The sequence below is a fragment of the Echinops telfairi genome, unplaced genomic scaffold (genome assembly GCF_000313985.2).
Source record: "Echinops telfairi isolate 266 unplaced genomic scaffold, ASM31398v2 ScPeMD7_6;HRSCAF=24_0, whole genome shotgun sequence".
In the NCBI taxonomy this organism is placed as follows: domain Eukaryota; kingdom Metazoa; phylum Chordata; class Mammalia; order Afrosoricida; family Tenrecidae; genus Echinops; species Echinops telfairi.
The window spans coordinates 1926649-1942577 of record NW_022103902.1 but is presented as its reverse complement, the minus strand read 5'-3'; positions in this window follow the sequence as shown (position 1 = coordinate 1942577).

The following is a 15929-nucleotide window of genomic DNA, read 5'->3' as shown; positions in this document are numbered from 1 at the left end:
ACAGCCTTCCATATGTACTGCAATTCAATGTAAAGAAAGAAAGAAAAAAGAAAATGAAACTCCCTCTCCAGTGGACCAATAGATAACATAACACCATGACTAACATCAACATTGGACCCACAAGGAAAGCTAAGCAAAAGCCAAGAAGTCCAATGGCTTATTGCATTGGCCAAATCTGCTGCACAGGCCTCTTTAAAGGGTTAGAAAGCAAAGAGTCACTTTAAAGACAAAGTTGTGCCTGACCCAAGCCGTGGTGTATCCTCAGCCATCTCACAGGTATGTGTAAGTTGGACAATGAATAAGTGAGGACCCAGTGCTGGTCACTGAGTCCCCATGGGGCTGTGAAAAAGGCATTCTTTTGAGCTCTGGTTTCTCTGTATCAAAAGTTTTGTAGAGTATCAATCATTTTCACAATCAATGATAAGAAGGTACTACACACATGTAAACAGTGAAAGATGGGTTCAGTTTCAAAACATCTCCCAAAGTCACTATCCAGATCCATTCTATGTTCCAACATTTTTTTGCTGGATAGCAAACATTTGTCCTAAAATGGGTAGTCGGTGCTTCAGTCTGTCCCCAGTGAGGGAGCTGACCTCTGAAATGTGATGACCCCGACGGCTCGGGTGGGGGTCAGTTGCTGTTTCCTGGTCAAGTCACTTAACTTCCTCCCATCGGAATAATAGCATCTACCTTCCCTTCGTGACAGTTGTCATGAGCGAAAAATGAGATGGAGCATTAGGGTTCTTTACAACATGCAAAGCACTACAAATGCTAATTATTATTTCTATAAGCAATACTATAAAATAACAATAGCTACTATCTATTACTTACTAATGTACAAAGTTCTGTTATGAAATGTATGTGAAACATTCTAGTAAATCCTCTCAATAAACAATGTGGCAGATTCTCTAAGAGATGAAGAACTACATATTAGCAACATTGATGATAATATCCTGGTTAAAGAACTTTAGTGGGAGTTAGAACTTAAACCTTGGCCTGTCTCCAAAACTAAAGCTCAGCCAGCGCCCATCAGGAACCCGAACATCTCTATCTGACTGTGCTGACACACTTTATAATGTTTAAAACAGCTGGGAATCCACGGATTATACAGCTACCTTGCTTATCCTTTCTAATTTCTGCTCTTCTTTGAGAGGTACTTCTTCAGAAATGTTATTAGGTGAAATTAGAGAAATCTTGTTTATAAAGGGTCCCTAGTGGCTTAGGGGATTCTGGTTGGGCTGTTAACTTCAAGACCAATAGGAATCAGAATGAACTCTGTGGTAGTGAGGTGTTTATATTTTATTCTTTTTCTATAAAAATACAGTATTACAAGGATCTACATATAACTTCCTCCCTGGGGATGGACAACAGAAAAGTGGGTGAAGGGAGATGTCAGACAGTGAGAGATATGACAAAATAATAATTCATAAATTATCAAGGGCTCATGAGGGAGGGGGGTGCGGGGAAGGGGGGGAAATAAGGAGCTGATGCCGGGGGCTTAAGTGGAGAGCAAGTGTTTTGAGAATGATGAGGGCAACGAATGTACAAATGTGCTTTATACAATTGATGTATGGATGGATGGTGATAAGAGTTGTATGAGCCCCTAATAAGATGATTTTAAAAAACACATTTCAAAATGTTGTGGTTATTTTTAACCAAAGCTTTTGTTATTAGCTAATTTCTTTTGAATTCGGAATTTCATCACAGTTGTTTCCAGAGAACCAAACTTAAACATAAATCCAATATTGAAAAACAGCGTATTTTCCAACCACAAACGCACCATACAAAAGTAATTGAAAAGAGGTGATAGTCGATTCTACTCTTCCCTGGTCTGACCAAATATTCCCCTTGACCCACTCTGTAAGGTCACAGATAAGCTACAGCATATGTGGAGGAAAGGATCCCAAGTGGTGAGAGAACGTGGAAGACAATTCTAAAAATTCTAAAATGGTCTGCATGTGCTTAACCTGAAAGAGAGAAAATTAGAGGGAGGGAAGCCAGGAAAGAATGCTGTCTTTGACCTTGGAAGATGGCCATATTAGAAAAGAATTGTGATTGTTCCGTGTGGGTGGAGGAGGAGTACAAGGATTTTATGAGTACAAAATACAGAACAACCATTTGCAGCTCAAGATAAACACGATTGCGATCATATGTTGATCCCAAGCCTATCATAGCAGCTGGGTGGTCAGACCTGTCTGCGGCACTGGAGAATGGCCAACAGAAGGCCGGCCTTCACCTGGACAGGATCTCCTGGCAAGTGCAGAAGGCCATGGGGAAATTGCTCTTCACGCAAAAGCAAAGCCTTCTTCAGCCGAAGGGACAGTGGAGTCTGAGAATGCACGATGCCTCCTGATCCAGCTCCTTGATGGACTCAAGACGCGGCCTTAAAGAAGAGAAGGGGTTAGGTAGAGGAAACTGTCACTAGTAACAATGAAAAGAACCATTTTCATCGAAAATTCTGTACGAGCTTGAGGCAAAGCAGCTTTGCTTTAGAGCCATACTGGTTAAACCCTATTTCAAAGTGTGTGGGGGTGATTTCAACAGAGGACAGGGACCGGAGCAGTGGGAGAAGAAACGGGCTGCTTTATGAGAGCTGAGCATGTGTCCCTGGGCTGCCTTATGCACATGTCTTCTACACTCTCTGGGGGCTTCAGACATGGAAAGTTCTGGAATGCTTCAATTAATGAAGTTCTATATTGCCAGGTAAGGCCTGGGAAAAAGAAAAAAGCCAGCTATTTGAAGAAGAACTTTTCTTTTGACACCAATATAGAGTGTCAGAATATTAAATAAATGCCTGTATCTTTAACTGATCGTTTTTTTCTCTTGGAAATTTGAGGAAGCACAAAAGAACCCCTTCATCTGCCAATCTATTATCGTTCCTTCATTTCAATCGGCTGTAAGGAACTGGTCGGTGGAGCAGAAGTGTGAGGGACGTGTTGAAAAGTGATGAGGGCTGCTTGGAAAGCTGGTTGATGGCGGGACTGAGCAGGGACAATCCAAGAGCATTCCTGATGCTACAGAATAAGGAAGTGATATATTTTTAAAAAAAGAAGAAGAAAAGAAAGTATGTTGAAAGGTCACAGTAACCTAAAAGGGTGTTGTGAACAAGGTAAAACACGTAGGACAAATTAAATAACAATAATTGGATTACAACTAATAACAAAGTAGATATTCTGAGTCCATGTGTATTAAATGTCCTAGGAATACTGTAACAAAGTACCACAACTTATAGGAACGTATAGAACTTACAGGACTTCTAGGGACAGAAAGGAACTGTCTCACAGTTCTGAAGGATAAACACCTGAAATCAGAGTGTGGTCCACATTGGGTCCTTTCGAAGGTCTCCTGGCATCTGATTATCCTTGATGTTCCTTGCAGTCCTCTGAGCGCTGGTTGTCATCACATGACCATCTTCCCCTTGTGTGCGTCTTCTCGGTGTCTTCTCTTTCCTAACGACATCACTCAACTAGATTCTAATCCACTTTACTCTAGAATGGCCTCGTGCTCGTGGAAAAGATCTTCCCCCAAGTCATGGTGGCAGGTACTGCGGCTAGTGAGTTTACCATACGTTTGCGGGGAGACAGAATTCAGTCCCTAACACCATTCTAATATAAATAATGATAGATAAGGAAGAAAAGGAAACTTTTACTCATGAAACGTTTTATTTACTAAGTAGAAAATAGCCATGTGAGCATCACAGAATGGAGAGGAAGAAGGTAAAACACTAACTAGTGGGTAGGCATACATCAGCTTATGGGAAGGAGAAGGCAGTATAAATTTCTTTACAAAGCACACAGTCATAACGGCTGCACACAAAATCCACTGAAGGGTACTAAAACAGAAGACAAACGTTTGCACAGAAGCAAGATATCCGCATATTGTCAAAGTTGATGTTGTTGTTGTTAGGGGCCATCAAATTGGCCCCAACCATAGCAGCCTGACGCACAGCAGAAGAAACGCTGCCAGTGCCGTGTCTTCCTCCCAACCGTCCCCATGCTTGAGCCCTCTGCGGTAACCACTGTACCACTTCATCTCAGGGCCTTCCTCTGCTTCACCGGCCTCCACTTCACCAAAGGCTCTCCTCTTAAACAGCAATGAAAGCCACAAAGGAGAAAGGACCGTAGTAACTTTACAGTGGAGAGTCCTCATAGACATCCTTTTTGGTAAAACAATCAAGGTTAACATCACAAGTAACACACGGTCATAGTACATATTAACATCCATACACCCCTAGATATAAAGTCCTGATATGAAGGGCACATCACATTTATAGTATCTTTTTCAATAGAGCATAATCTCAATCTAATCATTAGAAAACATTTGACAGCTCTAAACTGAGGGCTAGTCTATGAAAATAACTTACCAATATGAAAATGCCAACCAAGGCCCTAAAAATCAAGACTAAGAAATTGTCACAGATCAAAAGAGGTAAGGGGACATGACAATTAAATGCAAATTCATTGGATCTTGAGACAGCGATAGAACATTTGAAAAAGCTGGTTAACTCAAAAAAATCTGTCGCTGATTTCTTGGTTTGCTTTCGTTGTTAGTTCTATGTTTCATTGTGGAAGCTGGGAGAGGGTAGAGGAGAACTTCGGGAACTGCGTTTGCAGTTCTTCTGGTATTTCAAATGATCTTAAAATAAAAGTTTTAAATGTGAGGAGCGCATTTTGGAATTTCTAAGACATAACGACTAAAGCATTTGGATAAAATTAGCTCAGATTCACTGGCCCTTAAGAAAACAGTTTCCAGAACTTCAGAGAAAAAACAGACATGATTTCATATCCAGACATCCTAACAGGAAAATGATTCAAGAGAAATGGAAGGTTTGAATAAAAATAAAACCGTATGAGGAGCTTCTGAATCACCATTTTCACTTCCGTTCATCAATAACTAGTCGCCTCGCCATAGCAATTCTGCCTCTGCAGCACGGCTTCTAGCTTTAGCCCCTCCTGTTACTGTGCTCTTCGTGGTTGGCACTTTGATCTACTTCTTTGCTATATTTTTTCAATGTCGAACATATCTTGCTAAGATGCTGTCACCAGAGTCTTTTTTTCTGAAACAAAACTGTTACCATTCCCCTGCCTCATTTTCATAAGAACTTTCAAGCATATTCCATTTAGAATTAATCCGTACCATACATGCTAAGGCAATTTCTTCACCCTTTTGTTTTTTTCTTAACTTTAGCCTTAAGTCTCTTTGCTCGCCCTTCGAAGTACTCCATGCTCTCCCTATACTTTATGCTCTGCCCCAGAATATATCATCTACTTGGGGCTCTCTCTCTATGACTCCTTCTGGAAAAGATACCATGCTATCCTGTTTTTTCCCTGCTGCAAACCCATAATCATTCTTGCTCAAACATCATTTTTTATTTGAAGTCTACTGTGACTCTCCACAGCCACCCCATTCCTTTGTCAATACATTTCAAACAAGCTTAACCTCATTCCTCTGCTCTACTCCCCAGGTCTTTGTAAATACTCTTCGTGAGTATATAACAATGTGTTGTGGCCTGTAATAGACAAACTTGATTCCCTAAGTAGAATATAAGTCCTTGGATGATAGGTTCATGTTTAATTCACCTGTGAATCTCTTCGCCTGGCTCAGAAATTTAGCATTTAAGGTTAGTCCACCATTGTTTATATTGAAATGAACTAAATAAATTACAATTAAACGTGATTTCCACAGAGTGCAAAAAGAGCTTCAGTTAAATCTGTATGAATAGATATTTCTGTTGACCTCAAAATTTTAAATAGAACTTAAAATGAGAAATAATAAAAGGTTTATGATAATAAAAGGACATGAAACAGCATCAGAGAGCTATAAGAATTCTATCAGAAATGCTAAAGAACAGACTAAGCTATTTTGAAAAGGGGAATGGGGAATGCTACTGACAACAGAAAGGACCAATCAGCGAAATAAATCTCAAGAGTAACAAATAAAGTGAAAACCCACAGCTGGAAAACATGAGAATAATATTAAAAGGTTAAAGTAGTAAATAAAATTATTCAAATTTTTTATCAAGAAGATTTGAAAGGACAGAAAAATGTGTTAGAGAAATTGAAGCCCAATTGCTTAAAAGGAAATTTTGTCACAAATTCAATCCTATTCCAGAGTATGAGAACAACTTGGTGACATGAATTACTTACAAAGATCACTTACAGGAATTTTAAGTAATTATAAAATGTGGAAGAGATGCATAATGTTGACAATAAAAATAATAATAATAGTTGAACAGGAACATTTCAGGGGTCATGAGTCTTAGCTGAAACGTGAATCTCAATTACATTAATCAATACATCACTTACTAGAAGATTTTTCAAATAATATGAAACAGTGTTTTGATCTGATAATCACTAGTCAATATCATTATTTAAATTTAGGTGACTTAAAATGAAATAAAAATTTAAAAATCAGTTCACACCACTTTTTGTGTCTTAGTAGCTACATGTGTCCATACGAGACAACATAGATTATAGAACATTCCTATCGTTGCAGAAAGTCCTCGTGGATGGCTGTTAAGGAAAGCAGTGATCACTGCCACCAAATCTATTCCAATCACAGTGACTTCAGGCTTTTTAAGCCTCATCTTTCTCCTGCAGAGCAACTGTTGGGTTCGAACAGATGACCTTGTGCTTAGCAACCATTTATCAAGGCTTACCTCACAGTGCCAACAAAGCTTCTAGTAATTATTAGGGACGAGTATAATCTACTAAGAATGTTTCACCAAACTAATGAAATTGCTATCATTTGAAAGGATTTTTTTAAACTGTTAGAGACAAGGGTTGCCTAGATAGAGACTATCTTAATTTCTACAAAGTCTCTTATGAAGCATTGATTGATAAAAAGAAGAAATATGGATAAGATAAATTACCAAGATAATGGAATTTTCCATGAGCTTTCTGAAGCCCCCTCATGCTTGAATTAATATTTTATTGTTGATAGGCTTGATTTATTTTGAGTTTTGTTTGTATGGACTTCCATGACTTTCCATTCAAAAGCTGAAGTCTTAAAATAAGACTTTCTGGTTATTGCAGAGGGAGCTCTGGTAGAATCGCAGTTAATGCATTTGACTGCTAACCAAACTATCGGGATTCAAACTCACTCGCAGCTCCATACGAGAATGATGCTGCAATCTGCTGCTATAAGATTGCAGTCTTGGAAACCTCGTGGGGCAGGTCTGCTCAATCTCCAAAGGCCACTAGGAACTGGAATTCCAACATGTTTGGTTTTTAGATTAGTTGATACAGAGATAGACCAGGCAGAGTGAGAAAACAGGATAATCAGAATCCTCAAACAGATTTGAGATTAACATAGTGCTCTTCACATAAATAAAAGTCTCCTGGGAAAGACATGCCCATGAAAGCTTTTGAAATGTGCCCTCTGTCACCCAGGAATCAGGAAGAATTGAAGAGGGAACATACAGACATTCGTGGGAGGTCGAGTCCACAGTCCTTCAACTCAAGCATTGTCTTTGGTCCTTTGTCTAGTTGGGGTCTAAACAACTCCTTACTGGAAGTAGGTTTTGACTATTGTCCTCAAAAAACAAACTCTAAACCCATTGTCATCGATGCAATTCTAACTTGGTTATGAATTGGGCTGCTAACCACAAGGTGACTGACTAGTTCAAAACCAACAACTGCTCCACAGGAGAAAAATACTCCTATAAATATTGACAGCCTGGGAAACCCACAGGTTTTCTATAGGATCACTATGAGACTCTTACACAGGAGTGATAAAATCAGGGAAATCAACAACCGGATATACAACAGATTACCTGGAACTCCAGAAATGTGCCAACCACAGTGCCATAGGCAACTGGCTCTCAGAAGGTTGGCAAAGACTTCTCATTCAATTTTTCTTTCATTTAACAAATATTTATTTCCTCTGCCTGGCAGGAACCATGGTGACACAGTAATTAAGTACTCAGGTCAGTGGATTGAAGCTACCAGGCACTTCACAGGAGAAAGATGTATTCGTCTGATTTCATAAAGATCTTAGCTTGATAAAACTTGTGGGGAAGGGTAGATAGGAGTGAAAACCAACATGATGGCAACAGGTGTGGTGTTTAGTATGTGCTAGGGACTGACCTCTTAGATGCACAGCAATGAGCAAAGTGTTTTTCTGTCATTAAGCTTGCATTCTGTTTGGAGGAATAAGGAGGAAAGGGGTGGGGTGGGGAGAAACAACCGACAGCTGCTGTCAGAGGTTAAAAATAAACATTTGCCACTGAGTCAGTTCTGACACATGGTAACCCCAAGCATGTCAGAGTAGAACTGTTACAGGAGCAGTGAACTATTTTTAACATAGTTCTTAAAGCTAAAGCCTCCAACTCCCATCAAATAACCTTTCCCGGGATGTGTCCAGTAAGAAGGTAGAGGAAGATACCGATAGGATTCACTTACAAGTGATTGTGAACAGGATTCCCTAGAGTGCCATCCTGCTGAATATAAAATGAGCCTTCTGAGAAGCAGGAGGAGGGATCTCATTACCAGCAGGAGCCGAGAGTGAAGTCTGTGGAGTCCTGCGGACTGGAGGTCCCTGTGCTGTGAACCTTCTCAATCTAGATCACAGAGCAGCAGCAGAACCAGGAACCACCGCAGAGAACAGAGCGCTGGACCTTCCCAACCCATGGAACGATGGCCGATGAGGACTTTTACGCAGGAGGCTGGCTTATGAATGAGGTGCCCCTGGGCACTTAGTACATGAAAGACCCACCAAACTGAATTCCTTTGGACTGAGGCTCACAGCAGAGTGGCATGCCCCTTTGGGCATTTATTAGCAGACTTGAAAGAACTTTCTAGCGTCCTGAACTCAACCCTGAACATCTCTCACTGGCATTACAGCTAGCTTATTTAGGATAAGCCCTTGAAACTCATGAATTTTGTCTATGAGTTCTGTGTAGCCATTGCAATGGATATTAGATCCTAGAGAAGCAAAATAGAGAACATTAATGAAGCCATCATTATCCCCTTTACTGGGCGCTCCATTGAGGGAGACACTGTTTTGACAGAAAGCACAGAGCTCATTCTCATGTAGAATTTCAAATCGAATGAAATAGAGCCAACTCAAGTGTGCTCCATAGGATTTCAGTGACTGTTTTTTGAGAGATAGACTGATAGGCTTGTCTTATGAGGCAGCTATGAGTGGAATTAAACCTCAACCTTTTTATTAGCAACTGAGCATATTAACAATTTGCACCACCCAAACATTGCTCACCAGTCCAGCAGAATCATCATCTTGCAGAAAACCTATGTAAGAGTAGAAGACTTGGGCTGAGTTTTTGAAACCAAAGGCTATTTCTCAATGTCATTTCAAAATTCAGGTTAAAATTTGGGGGTGAGTCTATAAAATGCCATTTTAATTTCTGGGCTTACTAAGTTGTGTGTCTTCGAATTCCCAAGATGCAGATCCCCACAAATAGCCAAGGGCATAGTGGGAATGACAAGAACTTTAGAGGAACCTCTACTGAAGCATTTGGAAATTGGGTAACATTAAACAGATTACCCAATCTGAGTTTAGTCATATGTAAAATGTAGAAAATACCTATTACATTATATGAATGTAAAATGAGATAATATATGGAAAGTCTCTCATAAAGGATCTGACACATGACAGATGCTCTTGAAATATAGCTATTGCTAGTTATTATTCCTAAGGCTTGTTTGTTCCTCCTCAACAGGCTGCCAAATCACTTACTAATTCAAGCTAAGAGATGCATTTAGAATGGTGAGGGGAATTTAAGGCCTTAAGGAAATGAAAGGGAATATGGAAACCACCTGCAGAGGCAGATGAAATCCACAGGCTGAGCCTACAAGATATACAATCTGAAAGAGGAGTTTTAGTCAATAAGATTATAAGGCAATGAAAGTATGGGGAGCAAAAGGCAAAACAGAGCAATGGGATTTCATAAAAATTAAGTACTTTTGCTTATCAACGTATATTATCATAAGAATGAGAAAGACAACATACAGATTATAAGAAATTTCCAGAAACAACATAGCCAATAAAGATCTAATTAAAAAAAACTCTTAACAATGACAACAAAACACAGAAACTACCCATTCAGCAAATAGGCAAACTTCTTGACCAGACACTTCACCAAATGACTGACAAGCATATGAAAGATGCTCCACATTACTAGTGATTGTTGTTGCTCAGCGCCATTGAGTTGGTTCTAACGCATACCGACCGTATGCACAAGAGAACAAAACACTGTCCCGTCCTGCACCAGCCTCACAATTGCTCCTCTGCTTGAGCCCATTGTTGTAGCCACTGTGACAGTCCGTCTCTTTGAGGGCCTTCCTTTTGTTTTGCTGAGACTCTATTTGCAAAACATGATGGCCTCTCCTGGGACTTGTCTCCCCTGACTACATGTCCAACGTAAGTAAAGTGAAGTCTCTCTATCTTTGCCTCTAAGGAACACTCTGGCCATACTTCTTCCAAGGCAGATTTCTTTATCCTTTTGGCAGTCCCTGGTACATTGAATATTCGTCACCAAAACCACAATTCAGGTGCATCAATTCTCTCATATTCAATGTCCGACTTTCACACCCATATGAGGTGATTATAAGTACTGTATATACTTATGTATAAGCTGAGATTTTTCAGCACATTTTTAATGCAGCTTTTGTGGTAAGATTAGGTGCCTCAGCTGATATTTGGGTGGGCTTATACTCGAGTATATACATACCATGGGTTGGGTCAGGTGCACCTTAGTCCTTAAAGTAACACCCTTGCCTTTCAATACTCTAAAGAGGTTTTTAGAAGCAGATTTACCAATTGCAATGTATATTTTGATCTCTTGACTGCTGCTTGTCTCCAAGCAAAACAAAATCATTAACAACTTTGATCTTTCTCCATTAACCATGATGCTACCAACCGGTCCAGTTGTGAAGATTTTGGTTAATTTACATTACATTCATTACTAGTGATTAGAGACATGTAAATCAAACCTAGTTGGCCAGTTCTTCAGTTCCCTACACAGACTCGTTGCTATGAAGTTTAATAGGGTTCAATGGTGCTTCCACACTAAGATGGATTAGAAAGGCCTAATGATCTATTTCTGAAAAACAGCAATGAAAACCACCTCATCTTTATTAGAATGACAATGAATTTTAAAATAAAAGAAACAAGTAGCCGTGATGGTGTGTCCCACAGCAGCTTTGGGCCCTGCAGAGGGCATGTGGAGGTGCCTGCTGCAATGGGAGTGCCACAGAAATCAGATAGGTGTGCCTGTCTTGGTGTAGAGCACCATGAATGGTGGGCAGAATTACTCTGGTCAGCTAGATAGCCATGGAATTTGGGCAGAGGTTCCCACAACAGTGTGGAGTTCTGGAGAGTGTTGGCCAAGCTACCCTAGGCTGTGCGAGGCACTATGGCAGGTGGGAGGAAGTCATGTTGGACCACGGAGGATGGATAGGAGCTCCCCCAGCCATACAGGTGGGACTTCCTCCAGAAAAAGGTGGGCAGGATTTCCCCAGCCATTTGTTAAGCACTACAGAGGGCTGGTGGGCAGATGGGATCCCCGGAGGGAGGTGGGCGGGCTTTTCTTCAGAGGAATATGGGCAGAATATAGGCACTGTAGAGGGAAGGTGGAGTCATACAGGATATGAGGGAAACAATACAGAAAGAGGATGAAATGATAGAGGCGATACATACCATACACCAAAGGGAAATACAAGACCTTAGGAACGAGATAACAAAAACTGGTAGCAGACTCACAGACTTCACCAACCAACTGGAGAACTGCATCAGTGACCTGGAGGACAGCCAAGCAGACTTTAACAAACGTTAGCAAAAGTCTCATAAGATCGTCAGAGAAGTTGAAGAAAATCTAAGATCTATGTCTGATGCTATGAATAGGAACAACATCAGAATAATTGGACTACCAGAGGAAGACACAACAAAGAAGTCAACTGCAAAAACAGTGAGAGAATTCTTGGAGGAAAATTTCCCCAGCTTAATGAATGTAAACCAGGCAACCTTCAGGAGCCTAAAATAACACCTGCTAGACTGAATCCCAAGAAGAAGTCACCAAGGCACATAATCGTTAAACTATTGTAATGCTGATATCATTTCCTTCTCCCTCTCCCATCATCTATGCCAAGTGCAGTCAAGCAAGGTAGAGTAGAAGCAAACACTGCCGAGTTCAGCACCATCCTTACAACCATTCCGAGGGCAAAATCCGTTGTTCAACTGATGTTTCAATTCATCACATTGAGGGGCTCCAGAGGGCACATCAAAACAGAATTCTCTTATTAAGTTTTCTATTTTGCTGTCAAGCTGCTAACCTCAAGGTTAGCAGTTCCAAACCACCAGACACTCCTCGGTAGGAAGAGGAGGCTTTCTACTCCCATAAAGAATTACAGTCAATTAAGTTAACAGGGGTAGCTCTAAATAACAATAGCTTCATATCTTGATATTTTGCTTAAAAACTACTAGTGTACTCACTGTCTTCAAGTTGATGTTGACTGATAGCAATCCTTTAGGACAGGGTATAACTGCCCTGGTGAGATTTTAAGATTATCAATCTTTTTTTAAAAAAAAATTTATAAAATAATTTTATTGGGGGCTCATACAACTCATTCATTGTGCCAAGCACATTTGTACATTTGTTACCTTCGTCATTCCCAAAACATTTTCTTTCTACTTGAGGCCTTGGTATCAGCTCCTCATTTTTCCCCTCCCTCCTCCCTCCCCCTCCCTCATAAACCCTTGATAATTTATGGATTATTATTATTTTGTCATGTCTTACACTGTCCAACATCTCCCTTCACCCAATTTTCTGTTGTCTGTCACCCAGAGAGGAGGTTATATGTAGATCCTTAAAATCGATTCCCCCTTTCTACCCCACCTTCCCTCCACCCCTCCAGTATCACCACTCGCACCACTGGTCCTGAAGGGATCATCTGTCCTGGATTCCCTGTGTTTCCGGTTCCTATCTGTACCAGTATACATCTTCTGGTCTAGCCAGATTTGTAAGATAGAATTGGGAACATGATAGTGGGGGGGAGGAAGCATTTAAACAAAAAGCTTAAAGAAGAAATTAATATGGATTTATCAGAAGGCCCATGAGTTTTCATATGTCTTGAATACTTTATATCTTTTAGAAATGATTCAGCAATAGTTAACAGCAATAATTTTCTAGAGCAGGGGTGTCAAACTGGTGGCCTCTGGGCTGTATGCACCCCTGAGGTGATTTTTTGTGGCCTGCGATGCTCTGGAATAAAATGTAACGGGGGAATTGTGTGTATAGTATTGCCTCGATCTCCCCTAAGCGCTATTTTCTTCATAAGAATTTTTCTATGTTCATTTTATTTCAGAGCAACGTGGCCACAAAAAACTACCTCGGGGCCACCTGCAGTCCGCGGGCCACCAGTTTGACACACTTGTTCTAGAGTATGTATAGTAAAGAATTGTCATCAGAATCATCGACCCCACAGCTCACCAGGTCTATGTACAATAGTTCACATTCCACTCAGGAGACCAAACCAGATAAACAGCTATTAACAGGCTCCTGGATTACCCCCAAGATAAACCACCAGGCGCACTGCAGTGACACTCCAGCCTCACCCCCGATGTGTTTCATACGGGCAAGCTTGCAGACATTCGGGAGGCAATCCAGTTGAACTCAAGAACCCCGGGACTCCAGACTCCAAGGTGGAGGGGGTCCTAAGGGCTCTCCGGTGCCCAAGGCTGTGGCTCAGGAGGCTGTGGCCAGGACATACTGAGCTGGGCTGGGCAATGAAGAAGGTGGAAGCCACCTGCCTCAGGGGGTCCCTCGGTGAGAGCCTCGGGTCTGAGGCCTAGCACCACCTCTTCCTGCCCCCATGCTGCCTGGGCCAGGGATGGAGATGAGGAAGTCGGGTAGCAGCTGTTCAAGGTCAAAAGACATGGTCTCCTCCCCCTTCACTTCCTTGCCTGAGACCCTGGGCCTCTGACCAGCTCCTCTGTCCTCCAAAGCCTGTCTAGCTGTAGGCAAAGTGCCAGTAGGCCTGTGAGGAGCTGCTCTGGGCTCCGGCTGAGCAGCCCACGAGTCCCGGTAGTGGTACCGGGAGAGCAGCCCGTGTGCGTGCTTTCCAGAGGTCAGGGGCTCAAGCAGAAAGGTCAAAGAAAAGTCAGAGGTCATTCCAGTTCTGACTTGAAAGCCCGAAGACTTGAATCAATGTCTACTCCTCTCTGTCTTCCCTCTCCCCTCTCCTCTCCTGCATCCAGTCAGTAGCTAAATGATGTACTTCGTCCCAGTTATGAGTCTTACATGAGTCTCCTATTTCTCGTATGCTCCTTCACTTGGATGACCATAAGGCTCATCCGAGTATCCCTGACTTTTACTCCAAAAGAACAGGTTTATTTCCTGTTCATCTTTCTTAGAGCAGAAAGGGAAGCCACTACTGAACACTCGTTGATTTACAAATTTAAAAGCCTCGATTTGCTCAATAGGTCCTTGGAAAAAACTGAAAATAATGCAGATCTTTTATCAGCCTACTCTTGATCTTTCAGAGCTCAGCATTTTGATTCATGTCCCTACAGGCCTCTGGATAACCTCATGAAACCCCAACCAGGAGCCAAATTGAGAAGAGGAATATGCAGTGCCCAGAACAGGATGTGTCCAGGCGAAAGAAAACAGTGATGCTACAGTGTGCTTCAACATGCAGGAAACTGGAAGCAGAAGTCTCCATGCGCGCCACAGGCAATCTTGAAGCAGCCCATCTGCCAACCGCAGAAAAATGGCCTCAGGTTCCCAGGGAACTCACCTAGGAACTGTCCCCTCGGTGAAGATAAGACTGTCTGAAGCATGTTTTCTCCTCTCCTCAAAGGTTTCCTTTTGAGATATATAGCTAAAAGATCACTTTGGAATAGAACTTTCAGGGATCTTGTTTGGGCATGTAAGAAAAATTAGAGAAAGGAAACAGAAGGCAGAGGGAAAGTCAAAGTTCATTCACGTTTTCAGACTTCTAAGTCTGAGCTATGAGTGATGCCTAAGAGGCAGGCATACACACACACACACACACACACACACACACACTGTGGAAGAGGTGACCCCTACAGTGTTGAAGCTGGTGCCTACAAAATTCAAACTTGGTTTTCAGTGTTTGGGAAGTAGCTGTGGCATATACTAGTAGCTTCCAATCCAGTGTCGATTTTCTCACCTTCCTCATTAACAGAATCCAGATTTTAGAGGCCACACCATTGTGCCGGGTAAAACTTACATTTCTCAGCTTTCCTTGCCACGTGACACAGTGCTGGTCAGTGAACTGTCAACAGAGGTTATTGGATGGGACTTCTGCAAAGTCTTTAAGAAATTCAACAGATACACGCCCACCCTTATTTGCTCTTTTTTCCTATTCTTGGTTGGAATATGGCGCAAGGACTGCAACACAGCTCCAGGCACCATCTTGCAACCATAAAAGAAAGGCAACAAAAGCAAACAATATTGAAACACAAACAGCAAATGTCCACCTCTGAACTACTTCCTATGTTGGAAAATAAATCACTATTTGATAAACTACAAGTGTTTATGTTTACTGTTAATGAACCTGAGCACAAGAAAATAATCCAATAGTTTAAATGAAAACATCTCCCCTTTTGTGTGCATGGAATGAGCATGGGGTGTGTCTGTACATGCATGGGTGTGCTACATTAACTCTCAGATTATTTGTGCAGCTAAAAGTTAATTTGCTTTTGTGATTCCTTTTTGATGCCAATGTATGCAAATCAATAGGATCAACAGTGTAATACAATGTTTCAGAAGATTTATTTTCACTATATTTAGCACCTCTAGCTGTAGTGACATGAAATTGCGTAATCTGGTTCTTCTATCCATGTGTGTATCCCACCAAACAATCAGGTGGGACTATGCGTATGGGGATTGTGTAACACTACTAGAGGGGATTGGTCAGTTTTAGTTGCCACGTTCCAGGATATAAGGA